The sequence below is a fragment of the Phacochoerus africanus genome, chromosome 3 (genome assembly GCF_016906955.1).
Source record: "Phacochoerus africanus isolate WHEZ1 chromosome 3, ROS_Pafr_v1, whole genome shotgun sequence".
In the NCBI taxonomy this organism is placed as follows: domain Eukaryota; kingdom Metazoa; phylum Chordata; class Mammalia; order Artiodactyla; family Suidae; genus Phacochoerus; species Phacochoerus africanus.
Window position 1 is genome coordinate 35,439,269 of NC_062546.1, and position 19,185 is coordinate 35,458,453.

General features: G+C 47.6%; 1 protein-coding gene across 1 annotated transcript in view; it reads right to left on the minus strand.

Moving 5' to 3' along the window:
* The window catches only part of RIN2 (Ras and Rab interactor 2), a 256,317-nt gene extending 241,851 nt beyond the window's left edge, over positions 1-14,466 (minus strand). The window contains exon 1 of the mRNA XM_047771604.1: positions 14,304-14,466. The gene's annotated coding sequence lies outside the window, so the exon portion shown is untranslated. The remainder of the gene's footprint in view (positions 1-14,303) is intronic.
* Between the last annotated feature and the right edge of the window lie 4,719 nt (positions 14,467-19,185).

The window sequence follows — 19,185 nt, forward strand, 5'->3', positions numbered from 1 at the left end:
ATTGCAGCCCCCAGCAAACATCGGTTTCATTCATCTCTAAAGCGGCCTGTGATTGGCTAGTTTGAAACAATTCACTCACTCCATGGTCTGAGGCTTCCACAGGCAGGGCTGGCGCAGGGCTGGAGTGGATGAGGATGCACACGGCACAGAAAGGATGGAGGGGGCAGGTGTGCGTGCGCTCAGATGCTGACCTGTGTTTCAGACGGGGCTGGGCAGTGAGGGTACGTGTTGTCCTTTCCTGACATGAATAAGAAGCTCTTTAGATCTCAATGTCCCCCACCCTACACCTTATCAATCTGCAAGGAACCAACAATAGTAGAGCCAACAATAACAGAAACAAAGAGTTAACTATGTCCAAGAAGGATATGCGCATAGTCATAGGCATCCTGTGATTATGTTGAATGTTTCCAGTAAGATCTGAGAGCATAAAACTCTCAGCAGCAGAAATGTGGGAAATAAAGATGGCAGGAAGCATCAGAATGGCTGGTGAGCCAGTGTGACCACCAAGGAGCCCGGAAGCCATACATGTCAGCCCTCAGGGCAGACGGTTAGAAAGAAACTGCTGCTTCTGGCATCCTTATAAGAAATGGAGGAGGGACCATTCCTCCAACTGCCCACCCTGCCAGCTTCTGTGAGGCTGAGAAGAAGCATCCCAGGCAGAGGTCTGTGTAGACCCCGTACCACAATCAAACACATCTTCTCTCCCCCGGCCCGCACCTCTCTCTCTGAGAGAGGACAGCCTTCAGGCTAACGGGACCTGCTTGGTGTGCACACAGAGAGCCAGGAGCACTTGGGGCACCCTTGGCCAAAGACTGACCCACACAGGTCACAGCAACTCCTGCACACAGCAAGTGGCCTCGGATCTGCCCCCTCTGGTGGGTCCCATACTATCTCCAGAACTTTTCTGTGGCGAGCTCTGCTTATTTCCTTTTAGAGACAGAGGCTAAGGTTCTACTTAAATCAAAAATAGGGCACGAGACTCACCAATATGGAAAACTTATGGTTCCCAAAGGAGAAGGGGAGGTGACAGATAAATTAGGAGGTGGGGATTAATAGATACACACTACTATATATAAAGGAGATAAACAACAAGGACCTACTGGAGAGCACAGGGAACGATATTCACTATCTGATAATAAACTATAATGGAAAAGAATCTCAAAAAGAATATTTATAGGTATATATAACCGAATCACTCTGCTATACATCGGAAATATTGTGAATCAACTATACTTCAATACATTTTTTAAAATCGGGCTAAATTCCCTGCAGGTCTGAGCATTTCTTTGAGACAGACAGTGCCACTCAGGGCGGTGGATAGTAGGTCTCCCTCCCAGACTCTCCCCATCGCTCCACAGTCTGGGTCTTCTGCACCTGATGCTGTCCTCGACTGGCCTCTCTCCACTGGTCCTGCGTATCCAGCTCCTCCTCCCTGGGCAGGAAGCCCTCAGAGGGTCTGGACCTCAGCCTCCCTCTCTCCACCCTCCGCAGAACCCAGGCAGGGAACCCAGCACACAGTGAACTATAGGGTCTTCCCCGAGACACACCTGGCTCCTCCTGATTCTCGTTCTTCGCCATGGACCCTCCTTCTACACCAAACCCGCCCAATACTAGCTGACATCCACCAATCCATCCATCACAGCCAATCCTGTGTGATGACTCAGGACAGGAGGAAGTGCCCTTTCTGTGTGCAGCCATGCCTCCCTTGGACAGAAGAAAGAGGTCACCGCCCTCTCCCAGCCCCTGCTCTCTGACACAACCCCACCTCCAGGAGGTGCCGGAGTCCCATGGAAACAGAGCTGAAGGAGTTGAGGGTATGGCCTAAGCCAGCAGCACAGTGTGGGAAGTTAACTGTACTGTTTGGATCACATATGACCTAAAGCCCAAAGGTCAACCAGCACTTGTTTAGAGAAAGACGTTAGATAAAGATGTGAGGCCACACTTGCAGTATATAGAGGTTCCCAGGCTAGGGATCCAATTGGAGCTACAGCTGCCAGCCTATGCCCCAGCCACAGCAATGCCAGATCGGAGCAACGTCTGCAACCTACACCACAGCTCACGGCAACACTGGATCCTTAGCCCACTGAGCAGGGCCAGGGATCAAACCTGTGTCCTCATGGGTACTAGTCAGGTTTATTACCACTGAGCCACAACGTGAACTCCTGGAGGACATGTTAAGTATGTGTTAAGACAGAAGTCCCAAACTACAGAGGGAATGGGGTAGGGGGACACCCCATGGACCCCTGGCCAGGAGAGGGCTCCCACCCAGGAAGGGAGAGACATGGTCAGCTCTGATTGCACATCACTTATCACGCCTCACACACTTGTTCAGAAAGAGATGAGACACACACATCTCTTTTAAAACACAATACTCTCTCTGTGTTCTTCTTGGCACCCTAAACTGCCAGGAGGACAACAACTGCAAAGGAAAAGAAAAAAGAACTTTTTGTTTTTGGCTTTTTAGGGCCACACCCACAGCATATGGAGGTACCCAGGCTAGGGGTTGAATCGGAGCTGTAGCCACCAGCCTATGCCACAGCCACAGCAACAGCAGATCTGAGCTGCGTCTGCGACCTACACCGAAGCTCACAGCCACGCCGGATCCTCGATCCACTGAGTGAAGCCAGGGATCTAACCTGCATCATGGATACTAGTCAGATTCATTTCTGCTGAGCCACAATGAAAACTCCTTAAAAAAGAACTTAATTAGGGGTTTCAAGTTCAAACTTGGCATAAGTATGTCGCCAATCCTAGGGAATAACAAACCTGACTCCATATTGGATCTGTTTCTTTGACTCTAGCCTTTGTATTCTATTGCTTTTGCTACAAGTTAAGAATGCTGGAGTTCCTGTTGTGGATCAGTGGAAGCAAACCTGACTAGCATCCGTGAGGATGCAGGTTCGATCCCTGGCATTGCTCAGTGGATTAAAGATCCGGCATTGCCCCGAGCTGTGGTGTAGGTCACAGATGTGGCTCAGATCTGGGATTGCTGTGACTGTGGCGTAGGCCGGCAGCTGCAGCTCTGATTCGACCCCTAGCCTGGGAACTTCCATATGCCGCAAGTGCAGCCCTATGAAGCAAAAAAAAAAAAAAAGGAAGAATGCTGCCTACAGCCTGATCTATAGCCCATTCTTAGGGCTCTGACATTTAAAGGCATAATAACACTTTTTGATTCACATTGAGATAAAAAGTTGCAGAACAGAAAATAATAATTGTCTTGGTGGTTTACAGGAACCTTATGACCAGACCTACCTGGACAGCTGGAAAAACAAAGGATTCCGGCACCAAGAGGTTTACAACCACCAGCCACATCCTCCCCCTTTTACTATAAAAGAAGCCTGAATTCTAACATGGGCGAGATGGTTTTTTGGGACCCTAGTCTACCATCCTCTCAGTCTTTCCGAATAAAGTCACTATTCTTGTCCCAACAACTCATCTCTTGGTTTATTTTATTGTGTGGTAAGCAGTATGGACTTGGACTCCGTAACATGAAGGGAGCACTGACCACCCCATCCTGCCCTCACCACTGTTTGTAAGTGTCCCCCTTGGAGGCCAGGGGCCTTCAGGGCAGGGATACCTGCACACGTCAGATCCCGAAGGAACCCTGGCCCCCCTCCGAGAGGTCAGCCAGGATCCCATACACCCCCCAGCATCACTCGAACGAAGTAACCACATCCCTGCAGGACCAGCCCAGGTCTGTGCCTTCTTCCCCAGGCACTGCCGACTCCTAAGTCGGTGAGGCCCGAATCTGCCCAAGCAACACCTGTACGCTTTACTTCAACTACTGGAAGAAGAGGATCGAAACTATGTCTCAGGCCTTCCCAGATCTGCAGCTAGGCTTAATCCAATTCCAAACAAATCCCACAGGATAAAACTGACTAAAGGAATGAATGTGAACATTGCCAAGAAATCTTAGGGGAAAGAACAGGAAAGAAAGATAAAGAGGCAGAGAGTGGAGTGGGACTTGCCTAGCCAAAGACAGCATTGGTTTACAGAGCTGTATGTTACTCAAATGACCCCGAGCCTGCAGGGGAAACCAGTGGGAATGAAAATGATTAAGCTGCCTTCTTCCTTCATAAACCACCAGCCAAATGATGCCAAATGAATTTCAACAGTAATCGGTAAAACCGAAAGTATAAAAATCAGAAGAAACTATTAATGGCAAGTTGTATGAAGTTCCAGGAAGGGGTTTTATGCACAGGAGCCAAAGAAAGAAATCCAAGGACAAAGTACAGGCATTTGACTACATGGGAAGTTAAAGCTTTTGTGTGCTAAAAAGTCACGAATACACAGCACTTAATTTGAGCAAAGTCTGGATCGTGAGATGAGGACGGTTGTTTAGACAACATCCTGCTTTTCTTGTCACCACAGGTTGAAGGCAGACAAACCCCAGGCTGGTTATGGAGACACGGCCTCTGGTTTTGGCCCCACAGAGACTGCGGGGTCTTGGCTGGTATCAGAAGACACAAGGGTTTGGGAGGATCTGACCTGGGAGGTGCCCCTCCTTGATCATCCAGGGGGGACATCTGCCTCGACTCGTTCTTTTAAAATATCCCTGTAATCAAACCAGAATTTAAATGCAATGGGGAGTTAGCTAGTCAGAAATAAACTTGTAGTAATTTCTTCAATAAGGAAAAAAATGCTTTTAATGCAAATAGCACTCAGAGTTCCTGTCGTGGCTCAGTGGTAATGAACCTGACCAGTATCCATGAGGATGCGGATTTGATCCCTGGCCTTGCTCAGTAGGTTAAAGATCCAGCATTGCCACGAGCTGTGGTGTAGGTGGCAGACGTGGCTCGGATCTGCTGTTGCTGTGGCTGTGGTGTAGGCTGTAGGCTATAGCTCCAATTCTACCCCTAGCCCAGGAACTTCCATGTGCCATAGGTGTGGCCCTAAAGAAAAAGACCAAAAACAAAAAAAAAAACAAACAAATAAGAAAAACAGCAATAGCATTCATCTAGCTGATATTTAAACTAGTTGAAAGTTTGTATTTCTGCATTTTGCATACCTGACCTAACACATGAAATTATATATGTGAAAACAAAAATATCTGTCATATATCTCATCTACTAGGTTAACCTACTCAATTAAAATAGACTTAATTCATTCAAAGAGATTAAACACAAATGTTTCCACAAAGCCTGGGGATTTTTCTGGGGGGGGCTGTGCCCATGGCAGGTGAAACTTCCCAGGCCAGGGACCAAACCCACCCCAGTACAATGACATGAGCCACTACAATGACAACACCAGATCTTTAACCACTGAACCTCAGAATAATTCCAAGCCTGATTTTTTTTTTTTTTTTTTTTTTTGTCTTTCACAGTGCCCCAGTGACCACCTGACTCTGGCTGTTTACTGACAGTTTCTATCTGGGTCTTTTATTTTTTTATTTATTTTTTTGTCTTTTTGACATTTTTTTGGGCCGCTCCCTCAGCATAGGGAGGTTCCCAGGCTAGGGGTCTAATCAGAGCTGTAGCCGCTGCCTACGCCAGAGCCACAGCAACGCAGGATCCGAGCCGCGTCTGCAACCGACATCACAGCTCATGGCAACGCCGGATCATTAACCCGCTGAGCAAGGGCAGGGACCGAACCCGCAACCTCATGGTTCCTAGTCAGATTCGTTAACCACTGCGCCACGACGGGAACTCCCAAGCCTGATTTTTAAAATGCTCAACTTTTGAGAACTTCAGGCAAGTGGGGGAAATTACATAATACCTTTGTTGACTGTCATTTGTCCACAGGTCATGATCAAGTACAAATAAGGTATAAGCTCACGGTAATGAGACCACCTTAAGCCAAGCAGGTTTCTGCAGGGCCTTCAAAGGGCCTTCAGAGACCTATTTCCTCTTTGTAAAAAAAGTTTTAGCCTCCCAGGCCTTCCTTGAGTTCCAAAGAGCAGTCACAGGCAGTAAATGATTAGAAAAGTGAGAAAATGCAGAAACAGAGGAAAAGCAGTCAAGCAAGATAAGTAATAATAGCTTAAAGGACAAAGCAGCCTTAGAACAGAGGACTCCTAGATCCTCCTCAAGGGATATAGATAACAATCTGATGTGCATCTGAGTTGTTTTGCAGAAACTAAAACTCCTGCCCAGGTACAAGATGTTAACTACACGCTGACTGCAAGCATATAGACCCCAGACTGGCTGGAACCAGAAGGTTGATGATAGAGATTCCCAAAATATTACCTTGTCACCTCACTACCAAACAATCAAAAGAATATCCATGAACTGACCGCAAAGCCTATGATCCTTACTCCAATGTTCTTGAGAAACCCCTGTCTGAAAGCCATCAGGGCATTCAAGTCTTTTGAATATTAACTGCCTGTTCTCCTTGCTTGGTGCCCTGCAAATAAATGTCATGCTTTCCTTCACCATAACCCATCCTTGCTGAGGGGTGGAAGAGAGAGTTCAGTCAATAACACTCCTCCTAAATTAGTTTCTCTTTTGGACACTATTAAATTCAGTAATATTTAAATCACTACAAAGAGCTGGTAAAGCTGTTGGAAGGGATATGCAATTCTTTCTTTTAAATGTTAGAATAATGATTTTTGCATTTAAAAAGGTGGCTTAAACAAATCAGCATACTTTCATAACTTTTCCTACAACTTTTGGGCTTATTCAAAGTTACTAATGGGGCTCCTTACTACCAAGAATTCTTGACCAGAATAATACACCTCACATGGGTTGGAGTGCCTGTACCCTTGCCCTTGCTCAACCCCCCGAAATCCAACTTTGTCTTCTAAGAAACTACAAAACAGCTCGGTTCAGACTTTCACCATACCATTAGCAAGTTTTTAAAGTTTCTACTACCAAAACCAGTGTCATTTAATCACTCATTAATTCAGTACATGATAATCATGTTGATTTGATTTGCAAGTATTAATTGATGTGGCTCTATTCACACTCTCAGCTGACACTCCACACTTCACCAGGATTAAACAGAAAGATACCCTAGGTTCATGGATTAGAGAATATTGTTAAAATGTCCATACTACCCAAAGCAATCTACAGACTCAATGCAATCCCTAACAAAATTCCAATGGCATTTTTCACGGAAATAGAACATTCCAAAAATGTGTATGGAAGACCCCAATCAGCCAAAGCTATCCTGATAAAGAACAAAGACCCCAATCAGCCAAAGCTATCCTGATAAAGAACAAAGCTGGGGAGTTCCCGTCATGGCGCAGTGGTTAACGAATCCAACTAGGAACCATGAGGTTTCGGGTTCGGTCCCTGCCCTTGCTCAGTGGGTTAACGATCCAGCGTTGCCGTGAGCTGTGGTGTAGGTTGCAGACGCGGCTCGGATCCCACGTTGCTGTGGCTCTGGCGTAGGCCGGCGGCTACAGCTCCGATTCGACCCCTAGCCTGGGAACCTCCATATGCCGCAGGCAGCAGCCCAAGAAATAGCAACAACAAAAAAGACAAAAGACAAAAGACAAAAAAAAAAAAAGAACAAAGCTGGAGGCATCAAATTCCCTGATTTCAAACTATATTACAAAACTATCATAATCAAAACAGTAATGGTATTGCCATATAAACAGACACATGAGATCAATGCAACAGAACAGAGAGCTCAGAAATAAACCCACACATACATGGTGAATTAATTTATAACAAAGGACCCAGGAATAAAAAAAAAATGGGATAAGGACAGTCTCCTCGATAAATGAAGTCAGGAAAACTGGACACCACATGCAAAACAATGAAACGATACCACTATCTTACACCATACACAAAAATTACAATGAAACGATACCACTATCTTACACCATACACAAAAATTACCTCCAAATGGATTAAAGCCTCAAACATAAGACCTGAAACCACAAAACTCCTAAAAGAAAAACATAGGTGGTAAGCTCCTTGACATCAGTCTCTGAGAAGATTTTTTTTGGATTTGACACTGAAAGCAAATGGCAACAAAAACAGAGTGGAACTACATCAAACTAAAAAGCTTCTACACAGCAAAGGAAATCATCAACAAACTGAAAAGACAACCTATAACTGATAAGGCATTAATATCCAAAATTCATAAAGAACTCATACAAATCAATAGTAGTAAAAACACATTCCAATTGAAAAATGGGCAGAGGAGAAGTTCCCATCATGGCGCAGGGGAAACGAATCCAACTAGGAACCATGAGGTTTCGGGTTTGATCCCTGGCCTCGCTCAGTGGGTTAAGGATACAGCGTTGCTGTGAGCTGCGGTGTAGGTCACAGACACGGCTCGGAGTCTGCTCCATATGCCATGGGTGTGGCCATAAAAAGCAAAAAAAAGAAAAACACACAGAGGATTCGAAAATACATTTTTCCAACGAAGATGTACAAACGGCCAATAGGCACTTAAAAAAAAAAAAAAAAACTCAGTATTACTAATCATCAGGAAAAAGCAAATCAAAACAAAAATGAGGCATCCCCATCGTGGCACAGTGGAAACAAATCCAACTAGTATCCATAAGGTTGCGGATTTGGTCCCTGGCCTCACACATGGCTCAGATCCCATGTTGCTGTGGCTGTGGTGTAGGCTGGCTGCTGCAGTTCCGAGTCAACCCCTAGCGTGGGAACTTCCATATGCTGCGGGTGCTGCCCTAGAAAAGACAAAAATCAAAAAACAAAAATGAGACATCACCTCACACCCATCTGAATGACTATTATCAAAAAGACAAGACGGGGAGTTCCCGTCGTGGCGCAGTGGTTAACGAATCCGACTAGGAACCAGGAGGTTGTGGGTTCGCTCCCTGCCCTTGCTCAGTGGGTTAACGATCCAGCGTTGTCCTGAGCTGTGGTGTAGGTTGCAGACGCGGCTCGGATCCCGCGTTGCTGTGGCTCTGGCGTAGGCCGGCGGCTGCAGCTCCAATTCGACCCCTAGCCTGGGAACCTCCATGTGCCACGGGAGCGGCCCAAGAAATAGCAAAAAGACAAAAAAAAAAAAAAGACAAAAGATAACAAATGCTGGTGAAGATGTGGAGAAAAGAGAACCCTGTGCACCGTTGGTGGGAATGTAAATTGTTGCAACCCCCATAGAAAACAATAAAGGGATTCCTCAAAAACTTTAAAATGGAACTGTCATATGATCCAGCAATTCCACTTCTGGGTATTTATCAGAAGAATATGAAAACACTAACTTGAAAAGATATCTGAGAGTTCCCATTGTGTCTCAGTGGTTCCATGAGGATGCAGGTTGAATCCCTGGCCTTGCTCAGTGGATTAAGGATCTGGCATTGCTGCTAGCTTCAGTGTAGATCTCAGATACTACCTGGATCCTGTGTTGCTGTGGCTGTGGTGTAGGCCTACAGCTGTAGCTCCAGCTCGACCCCTAGCCTGGGAACTTCCATATGCTGCATCTGCAGCCATAAAATAAATAAAAAAGAAAAAGACATCTGCACCCTATGTTCACTGCAGCATTCCTTACAACAGACAAGACATGGAAACAACCTAAGTGTCCACTGATGGACAATGGAATATTATTCAGATAAGAAAGAATGAAATCTTGCCATTTGCAACAACATAGATAGAACTTGAGGGCACTATGCTAAGTGAAATAAGACAGAGAAAGACAAACACCTTATCATTCCACATATATAGACTCTTACACACACACACACAAACACACACAAAACCAAGCTCATAGACAGAGGACAGACTGCTGGTTGCCTGAGTGGCAGGTGCAGGGGGGAGGGGCAAGGGAGGCAATGGGTGCAGATGATCAAAAGGTACAAACTTCCAGGAATAAAATAAGTTATGGGATGTAATGTACAGCATGGTGATTGCATATCTGAAAGTTGCTCAGAGAGAGTAGATCTTAAAAGTTCTCATCACAAGATAAGAAAATTCTGTAACTATATACGGCAGATATTACCTAGACTGACTGTAGTGATCTTCACAATATACAGAAATATCAGATCATTAAGTTTTACACCTGAAACTAATATATCAAAAAAAATTCACAACCTGGGGTAGCCTGGGTCCTGGCCAATGGCAACAGATGCTGGCCATGAACTAGCAGGTTGAAAGATCTGGGCTATCCGGCTCATCATCAGTGCAGGGTCTTTCTCTTCCTTTCCCTGCCCATGGATTTGGGCTTCTAGGTCCTACTTTGACCCTATTCTGCTTGGCCCGTGGCGTCTCCCCAGGTGAGTTTCCAACTCCCATGTCCTGGTCCCCACAGTGCCCCAGTGACCACCTGACTCTGGCTGTTTACTGATGGTTTCTATCTGGGTCTTTATTTATTTATTTATTTATTTTTGTCTTTTTGCTATTTCTTTGGGCCGCTCCCTCGGCATATGGAGGTTCCCAGGCTAGGGGTCGAATCGGAGATGTAGCCGCCGGCCTACGCCAGAGCCACAGCATCGCGGGATCCGAGCCGCATCTGCAACCTACACCACAGCTCAGGACAACGCTGGATCGTTAACCCACTGAGCAAGGGCAGGGAGCAAACCCGCAACCTCCTGGTTCCTAGTTGGATTCGTTAACCACTGCGCCACGACGGGAACTCCCTCTATCTGGGTCTTTTAAACTCAACTGATTGGAAACCACGCTGAATACCTCCTCCCCATCCTCCTCCTTGGCCACACATGCAGGATACACACACCATCCCATCTACTAGGTCCATCTTTCTCAAAACATTCTTTTCCTTGGCCTCTGTGACATCACCCTAGTCAATACAAATCTTTAAATGAGCCTACTCACTTTCCATGTTTTGGAAAAATCTATGAAACAAGTCTGGAGCTGCATTTGCTCAGCACTGGAGACCTAGAACCATCTCCATCCAAATGCAGATGGATGTTAAATTCACCCAGCCTTCTGAGTGGATAAGAGCTTGCCTGCAATCTGGGGCAAGGGGTGGGGGGAGGGTGTCACTCTGCCAAGGCTCCACCTAGCTCTCCACTCCTGGAATCCCTGGAACAGGAACTCTGGCTACTGCTGTCCTCTCCTCCCTTAAACGCAATAATAAAGCCTGAAGAGCCGGGGTTACTGATCTGTGCAAAGTACCTAAGAGCAGATTGCAGGCAAGCTCTTATCCAAAAACAATTTCAAATAATCTCCAACAAGGGTGCATATGAATGGGGGCTGCACTTCCTGCAGTGAGGGCTCTAGAGGAGGTTCCCCCAGCAGCACCCCTTTGTTTCTGGTGCTAGGCATTCAAAGAGTGCCTGTCACTTCCTTTCCATAAACATACACACTGAAGGCCTACAGAATCCACACTGCCAGCTCCCAGGGAGAAAGGAAGAGAGGCAAATGTATTTCCCACTCAATGGGTAGGTCAACCAAGGCGTGCTTTCCTAAGGACCAGGGCCCCTAAGCTGCCACTCTGTGGAAACAGGATGCTTTTGAGGCATCCTTGGGGGGAGGCTGGGTGAGCTCTGCCTGCATCCAGCAGCATGAAGACCTGGCTCTCCAGGGCCTGTTTGCATTGTCTACCCCACTTCTCCAGTCCTCTCAGATCTGATCGAAGCCAGAACTGACTCATGTTATCAGATGCACAGAAGCTGGCAAGCCAACGATTTACTCTAAATTTACTAGGGAAGATTCCTGTGCCTTTTAAATCTCCAGCATATACATTTTTACTATTCTGTGCACCAGTGTTCCTTGAATACTGCCTAGATGTCAGAAGATTTTGAGTGAACTAGGCAACATTTCCCAAAGTGGACCCCTTAGAACACAGAATCCAGAAGATGATTCATGGTTCTGTAGCCAAAGGAAGTGATCCTAAAGAGTCCCAATGCACATAATAATAATAATAATAATAATAGCACTGAAAAGTCCTGCAACGGAAAGCCTGCTAAACATTGGCATTTCTCTAAAGCACTTTACCCCTGTAACTCTGGAAATTGCTTAGTAAAACTGCCTCTAAAACACCACTGCACACATTTTGCTCTAGACATATACTGCATAAGGTGTGCCTCTGACCACCTCTAGCAAGTCAGCAAAATGGTACGGCGAAATGATTAGTGGGCCTGGAGTCCTGGTTCCAACTTGGTGCTCTGACCTCTCCAGGCTTCTGTCTTCCCACCTCTCCAATGGAATGATTATTATCGATATGATAAACAATGGAGATATTACCTGTAAAAGCATTTCATAAGGCACTACAAAAATATGATCATCTGCTAAGGATATACTTAGTGCTATGTAATGCCTCAAAGGGCTTTGACCAAGGGATACTTTCATGCCTTCTTTCATCACTCATTCCTTGAGTGCCAGACAGCCAGAGCTACGAGCCGGCTCTCACCCTTAGGAAACTGACAGCCCATGGATAAGTGGGGCCCATGGCATATTGCTCATAAATAACACCCATCCAGGAATTCCGGTACCTTACTGGAGAAAGAAGGAGGGAGTACAGGGAAACCTCCCCAGCTGAAACCACTAAGAATCTGGAAGGCACATCAGGAGGCTTGGCTATACGAGGGGAACCAGACACACAGGCAAAATGATGGCCTACGAGCCGTATGGGAAGAACGGGCCCGACTGAGGTTGATTTCTCAGTGCTGCATGCCCTTGAACCTAGGGGAAATGAGTTCTCCGTCTCCTCTATGTGGAGGAAGTATATCTGGATAAAGCACCCCACTTTGTGGTGGGGAGCAGCCCTTGAATTTAGTGAAGGGGAGGGAGGCCTCCGGTGAGGGGAAATGGACTGCTGGGAAGTTATCTCTAAATAAGCACATACCACAGCCCAGAGGGTGTCAAGCTGCAGGGGCTCAGGGGTGGGCCATTTTGGTCTCCTCTACTTAGATAACCTGTCTGCAGGAGAGCATTGCCAGACCAAGGAGGTCATGGTAGCAGGTTGGTGGTGAGCGCAGAGACTCCAAACCCAAAGCTGGTGCAACCTCCAGACTTCTTTCTAGAGTCTCAAATGGGAGTGGTCCATTTCTCTCTCCCCCCAACCTCCCCCCACCCCACACACACACACTGGCCCTGGCCCTCTCAATCTGCGGCCCTAATGCCCAGGACAATGCACGATTGTTCCAGGGACACACTGGAAGCTGAGGCAAAAAAGAAAACACCCACTTCTGTGTACACTCATCAAAATACACTTGCCTGTAAGAAGTTAATAAGATCCACAGTCAAAAAGCAGGATCTATACAAAGCCAGCACTGCCTTACCTGTAGCAGGCCATTATCCACCTGCATAAAACCCCCAGGTGGGGTACCGACAGAAGGCAACTGGAAACAAGTGTTCCCATTGCACAATGATGGAAGATCATAACAGCCACCTGGTCTTTATTTACAAAGTTAGTATCTTGTTCATCGTAGGGCTTTTTTCCATGAAATTTGATTTTCTAAGATATTGCATTAAAATACTATTTTTCTTAATGACTGAGTTCCGCCAAATGTTTATTTTTGCTGCAATATTTACAAAATCCTGTTGGTCGCAAGAGTGCTCTGGGGTTTTCTTACTGATGACAGCACGTTCCCAAGAAACCCCAACATGCCTGAAACCCTCAAGCCTTCAAAAAAGCGCAGCTCCGCCTTGTGCGGGTTTGTGCGCAGCCTCCTCTGCACAACTGGGAAAGCCCCCCAAGGATTTGCGAGCTCAGAGAAGAGAGGCGCCAGTTAGGGCCCAGGGGGCCGATCTGGCCCTGTATTCCTTGGCAACACAACACAGGCTTTGCTGAATTCTGCAAACTCCCCGCTGTCGCCCGGCCGTCGAGGGGCGCGGGTGGGTCGGAGGCCAAGGGTGGAGGCCAGCCCAGAAGGGGGCGGGGAGGGCTCCAAGTGGGAAAGTGGCCCCGTCCCTTCCCGGCAGGAACCCGGGCTCCTCCTCCGCCTGCTGCACCGCCATCAATCACCTCGACAGCCCAATCGCCCCCAGCCCGGACTCACCGACTCTCCCGAGGGGCTTTTGCCCCCGGGGGAGGTAATTTCGTGCCGGGGAGCATCTGCCCTGCGCAACGGCCAAAAACACGGGCCGGATCTGCGCTGGGCACCGGGCGTGCGACCCGACGGGCGCGGGGCGCACTTGACACCCTACAGGCGTCCCCGCAGGTAAACTCGATCAAGGTCCCTACCTCCGCCGCCACGCGCCCGCAGCCTCGTCGGCCCCTCACCCATTCCCGAGGAAGTCCGCTGAAGGTCCCGCAGGACCCTGCCCGGAAGGTCACCCTGCCCCCTTCCCGGAGTCCCCACTCCCTGGCGCCCCTTCCTCGTCCGTCCCCACGATCCCCGGCTCTCCTCCGGAGGGGAGGAGCGTGCACCGAGCAGCACCCTCTGCCCGCAACCCCGCAGAGCCCCGGCCCGCGCCCAGAAGTCTCCCTGCGCGCAGGGTGCGGGCACAGGGGGTGGGGTCTCCACTGCCACCGCCCCTTACCTCGCGCAGGCCCTCCCCGCAGGTCTCGGAGGCGGGGGCGACCGGTGGCCCCGCGGACTGGCGCGGGGCTGACTTTCCCCTCCCGGGAGGAGCAGGAGGAGGAGGAAGGGAGGCGAGGGAAGGGCTTTGTGTCTGCCTCCCGCCCTCCCCCGGCTCCAGCGCTAGCCATCCCCCTCCCCCAACCGCCCTCCGGTGCTTGGGAGGGATGGGCGGGAGAGCCCAGGGGGCGAGGAAGGCGCCTGCGCGACCCGGGTCCGCCCCCGCCCCTCCCCGGCACCGCCCACCCTCCGCCTCCCGGACGCGCTGCCTCTGCGCTTGCCCGGGGACCTGGGACCCGGGTTGCAGGGAGGAGAGCTGGACCAGAAAGTTTATTTAACCCGGAGCGAACTTGGCTGGCCCTGCTCCCCACCCGCCTCGGCGCCGCCGACCCGCTCTTCTCACTCCCCTGGGAGGACAAGAGTTTTGTTTTCGGAAATTCTGCCAGGTCTCCTTCCTATCGGCTCATCACAGAGCAGCGTGAACCCCTTACCATGACGAGCCCCGTCGCACCGCTGCGGACCCCGAACAGCCGCACGGGCTGGGGGCCCCAGTCGGGGAGGCGAGCGTGGGCGCGGCCCTTTGTCCGCGGTTTGGACGCGCTCTTGAAGCCTGGGCGGGCCGGCCGCGAGGTGTTTTGCTCACCCTCGCTGGGCAGCAGGCCGCCTAGGTTAGTTTCTGAGTGTGCAGGGTCGCCCAGCCCTGGGCGGGAGGGAGCGAGAGCGGCGATGGCAGGTGGGGGGTCGGGATGCGGGATCACCCCTGGGGAGGCGACGCGGACCGGAGGAGAGGCAGGGAGCTGCGGGCCGGCTCCAGGCCAAGAACCAGCAGTCATCTTTCTGCTGCTGGCGGTCCCTGGTGAGCTGCTGAGTTTTCCTACTTCCCCGCTGGGGAAAGCACCTTTGGGGAGAAATATCTAAAAGTATTAGTTATCGAAGTAACTGGTGTCAAAAAAAAAAATTTTTCAAAGACATCTATTTTGGACAGGAGGAGAAAAAGGCAACAAGCGGACAATGACCTTATTTTTGTTCCTGTTCTGCTTCAGCCCAGGAGCCAAAGAGGAGGCTTGGCTTTCTCTGATGCTGGTTCTTGTGAAACCTGCCTTCGAAAATCCCACAGTTATTTATCATTTGTAATCGGCTCAGCTCCCAGGAAAACAACCCACTGCGCTTCTGTTCCAAGTCACCCATTCAATAAATATTTGAGCACCTGCTGTGTGCTCTGATGTTTGGGATGTGCTGAGGAACAAAAGATCAAAAGATCTTTGTTGCTGATTCAAAACAAAGCTCTCCCTGCCTAGGTGGGAACCAGTTAGGTTTTACTGAGATAACCCAGGCTGAAGATGAAGATGGCTCAGAGTAGGGTCCTAGCAGTGGAGGTGGAGAGGAGTATGTATTTTTCTTTTTCTTTTTAGGGTTGCACCCACAGCATATGGAAGTTCCCAGGCTAGGGGGCTGAATCAGAGCTGTAGCTGCCGGTCTATACCACAGCTATAGCAACACGGAGATCCGGGCTGTGTCTGTGACCTAAGCCACAGTTCACAGCAATGCCAGATCCTTAACCCACTCATCAAGGCCAAGGATGGGAACCACACCACATCCTCCTGGGTCCTAGTCAGGTTTTTAACCCTCTGCGCCACAATGGGAATTTTTCTTTATTTTCAAGGTAGAACTGTCAGGAATTCCTTTGAGGTTGGATGCATTTACAGAAGGGAGAAACAGACAGAGGTAGACCAGACCCCACATGTTTCCCCTTCTGTCCCTTCTTCAGCCGGGAGTGATTGTGTTCTGTTACCCCAGGTAAATGCTGAACAAGTATGGCCTCTGCTCCTTTCTTCCTGCTCTTTTCCCTTTCTCTCTCATGCACCCCCTTGAAAACTTCCTTCATCTTGTGGACACCACCCCACAGATGGCCCTACAGGCACAATCTGTTCCATAATTCAAGGCCCATTGGGCCCTGACCTCCCCCTGGAAAACATCTTACTGTAGAGGTGAGTTGGTGGGTTATTCATCAAAACTATTTATTGCATAGCAACCATATCTGTGCCAAGCACTGTTGTATGTTTTGGGGCTACAGCAGGGAACCAAACAGACAAAACATTGTCTTCTCCAGGAATCCACGGTCTTGGGAGAGAGAGGCAATAAACCAGATGAACAAGGAAAACATAGGACATAGTTGATGACAAAATTAACCTGGGAAAAGAAAGAGGGTGCTAGGGAGGCCACAATTTGGGATAGGTCATCAGAGAAAACTCCAGGGGAAAACACACACACACACACACACACACTAAAATAATGAACCTTGGACCCTCTCCAGGAATTACACTTGGCAGGTTTGGCCTCCCCCTCTAGGGTCCCTGGAGGCTGCAGTGGGCACTCCAGTCAACCGCAGAGATCGCAAGTGCTCTGGGGGCACTTCTGTCAGCTGAGGACCCAGCTGGCCAAGAAACTGTCATTTCTAATGAAGTTATTTCCCTTGTAAAGTAAACCAAAAAGCATTGGTCTGGAAGCATTGCCCAGAACTGGCAACTCAGCAGTTTGTTTCTCTTCTCCGTTGAGCTGTTCTTGTGCTGTGCACACACAAAATGACTTGGAAAGAGTGGTTTTGTACTCCAGGGTCTGAGCCATGTAGTACTCACCATAAGGATTATGGCCTGTCTATTCATCTGCAATAGTAACGGGTAACATCACCTTGCTCAGTCCCCAGTCTGAAATTAATCAGGGCTTTCTTTGTGACCTAGTATATGATCCATTTTGAAAAATATTTCCATATTTCTTTATCAGGAAAGAAGGCTTATCAAACAACCCGCATAATCTAGTTCATCCTTAGCAAATTGTAGTCGTTCAGAACCTTTTGTTACTGAACTTGAACACCAATTAGTTAAATGTGAATTCATCTTTTATATTTATTCTAATTCTCTGCATCATTTATTTTTGCTATTCTATTTGCCAATCTCTTAATTTATATCCTGCTTTCTCCCCTACCCTTGTTCTTGAATAAAATGGGCTTAGGGCAGGAAGATTGTTAACATATGCCATTTCAGTTGGAATTCTGATGTTTTACTTTGAATTTTCTATCATTTGTATTCTAGCATTTTCATGCCATTACACAGTACATAAATATTTATGCGTACTGTGATTTCACTGTGCATTGCATAGTTATCAGTACAATAAACCTCCTTTGTCCCTGATTTATTTTGAAATTCATATCATGACTTCTTTCATTGTGTTTGCATTTATTTAATACATTTTTTTTGTCTATCATCTATTTTAAATCTTCCTGCATCTTTTTATTTGGGCCAGTTTTTTGGTTTTTTTCTTTTTTGTTTTGTTTTGTTTTTGCTTTTGAGGGCGTCAACACGGGATCCAAGCCATGTCTGCAACCCACATCACAGCTCTCAGCAACACTGGATCTTTAAGCCACTGAGCAAGGTCAGGGATGGAATCGGCATCCTCATGGATCCTAGTTGGGTTCACGAACCACGGAGCCATGAAGGGAACTCCCTGCGCCAGTCTTTTTGAAGTAACATTTATATAACTGAATTTTATTTTAAAACCCAACTGGAGACTTTGTTTCAGTTTCTACCATCTTGTTTTATGATTTGGAGGTTTTATAAACCCCTGCTATTTCCTAGGTTCTATGCTTTTTGGTTCAACAGATTGTATTGTATCCCTTCCTATGTTCTCCAGCCATTTGAAAAGTATACTTCTTGTTTTAGCTCGAGTGGCTCATTCAATCCTTTATTCAATTGTGATTATGTGCTGGACAGGAGATACTGTCCTAAACATGGTAGATACATGATAAATACATGAGGCCAAGAAGAATCTGTACAAACTTTATGAGAAGAGCCTTTATCTCCCCTTTGCTTCCTCATATATGCCAGTTACCTTTTCAAAATCATTTTGTTCAACCTAGTTCATAAGCACTTAGCCTTAATCATGGGGGGGGGTCTTCATTTTCCTTTGAAGGATCCTATGCACATGTAAAAATAGAATTAGTATGTTTTATTCTTCTTGATCTGTGTCATGTGAACTTAAGTCTCGGGTGCAGCCAGAGACTAAGAGGATAGAGGGAACCAGTGTTTCCCTCACACTCTGCAGGTGGGACCACTGGATATGTCCATGTCTCTCCTGTATTACATTTGGATACAATTTTGATTACATGTTAGTCAAGCTTAGCCATCAATACCTTTACTAAAGTTAGAGGATGTCTTAAAAATAGTAAATATTGGAGTTCCCTTCATGGCTCAGCGGTTAACGAACCTGACTAGGATCCACGAGGATGCAGGTTCAATCCCGGGCCTCACTCAGTAGGTAAAGGATCTGGTGCTGTCGTGAACTGTGGTGTAGGTTGTAGATGCAGCTCAGATCCCGTGTGACTGTGGCTGTGGTGTAGGCTGGCAGTGACAGCTCTGATTCAACCCCTAGCCCGGGAACTTCCATATGCCGCTAGTGCAGCCCTAAAAAGCAAAAAAAAAAAAAAAAAAAAAGTAAATATTTGTTGACATAAACTGAAAAAAATATTGTCTCTTATGATATAGTTGAGTTACAGTGGAATACTTAGGACGGCATTTTAGAAATTGTGTGCATGTGAGTGGGTGTGTTTGTGTGTGTGTGTGTGTGTGTGTGTGTGTGTGTTTGTGTGTGTGTTTATATCCCAAACCTCCCCCCAGCCATGCCCATTCATTTACATGTTGTCTGTGGCTGTGTTTATGCTTCAAGAGCAAAGCTAAGAAGCTGCAACAGAGACCATATGTATTAAGCTTGTCTTTTTGTTCTGATGCTTTGATATCTTGGGGCCTTGCTGACACTGGAAGGGGCTGCCCTTCCCCAGGGTTAGCTAATCC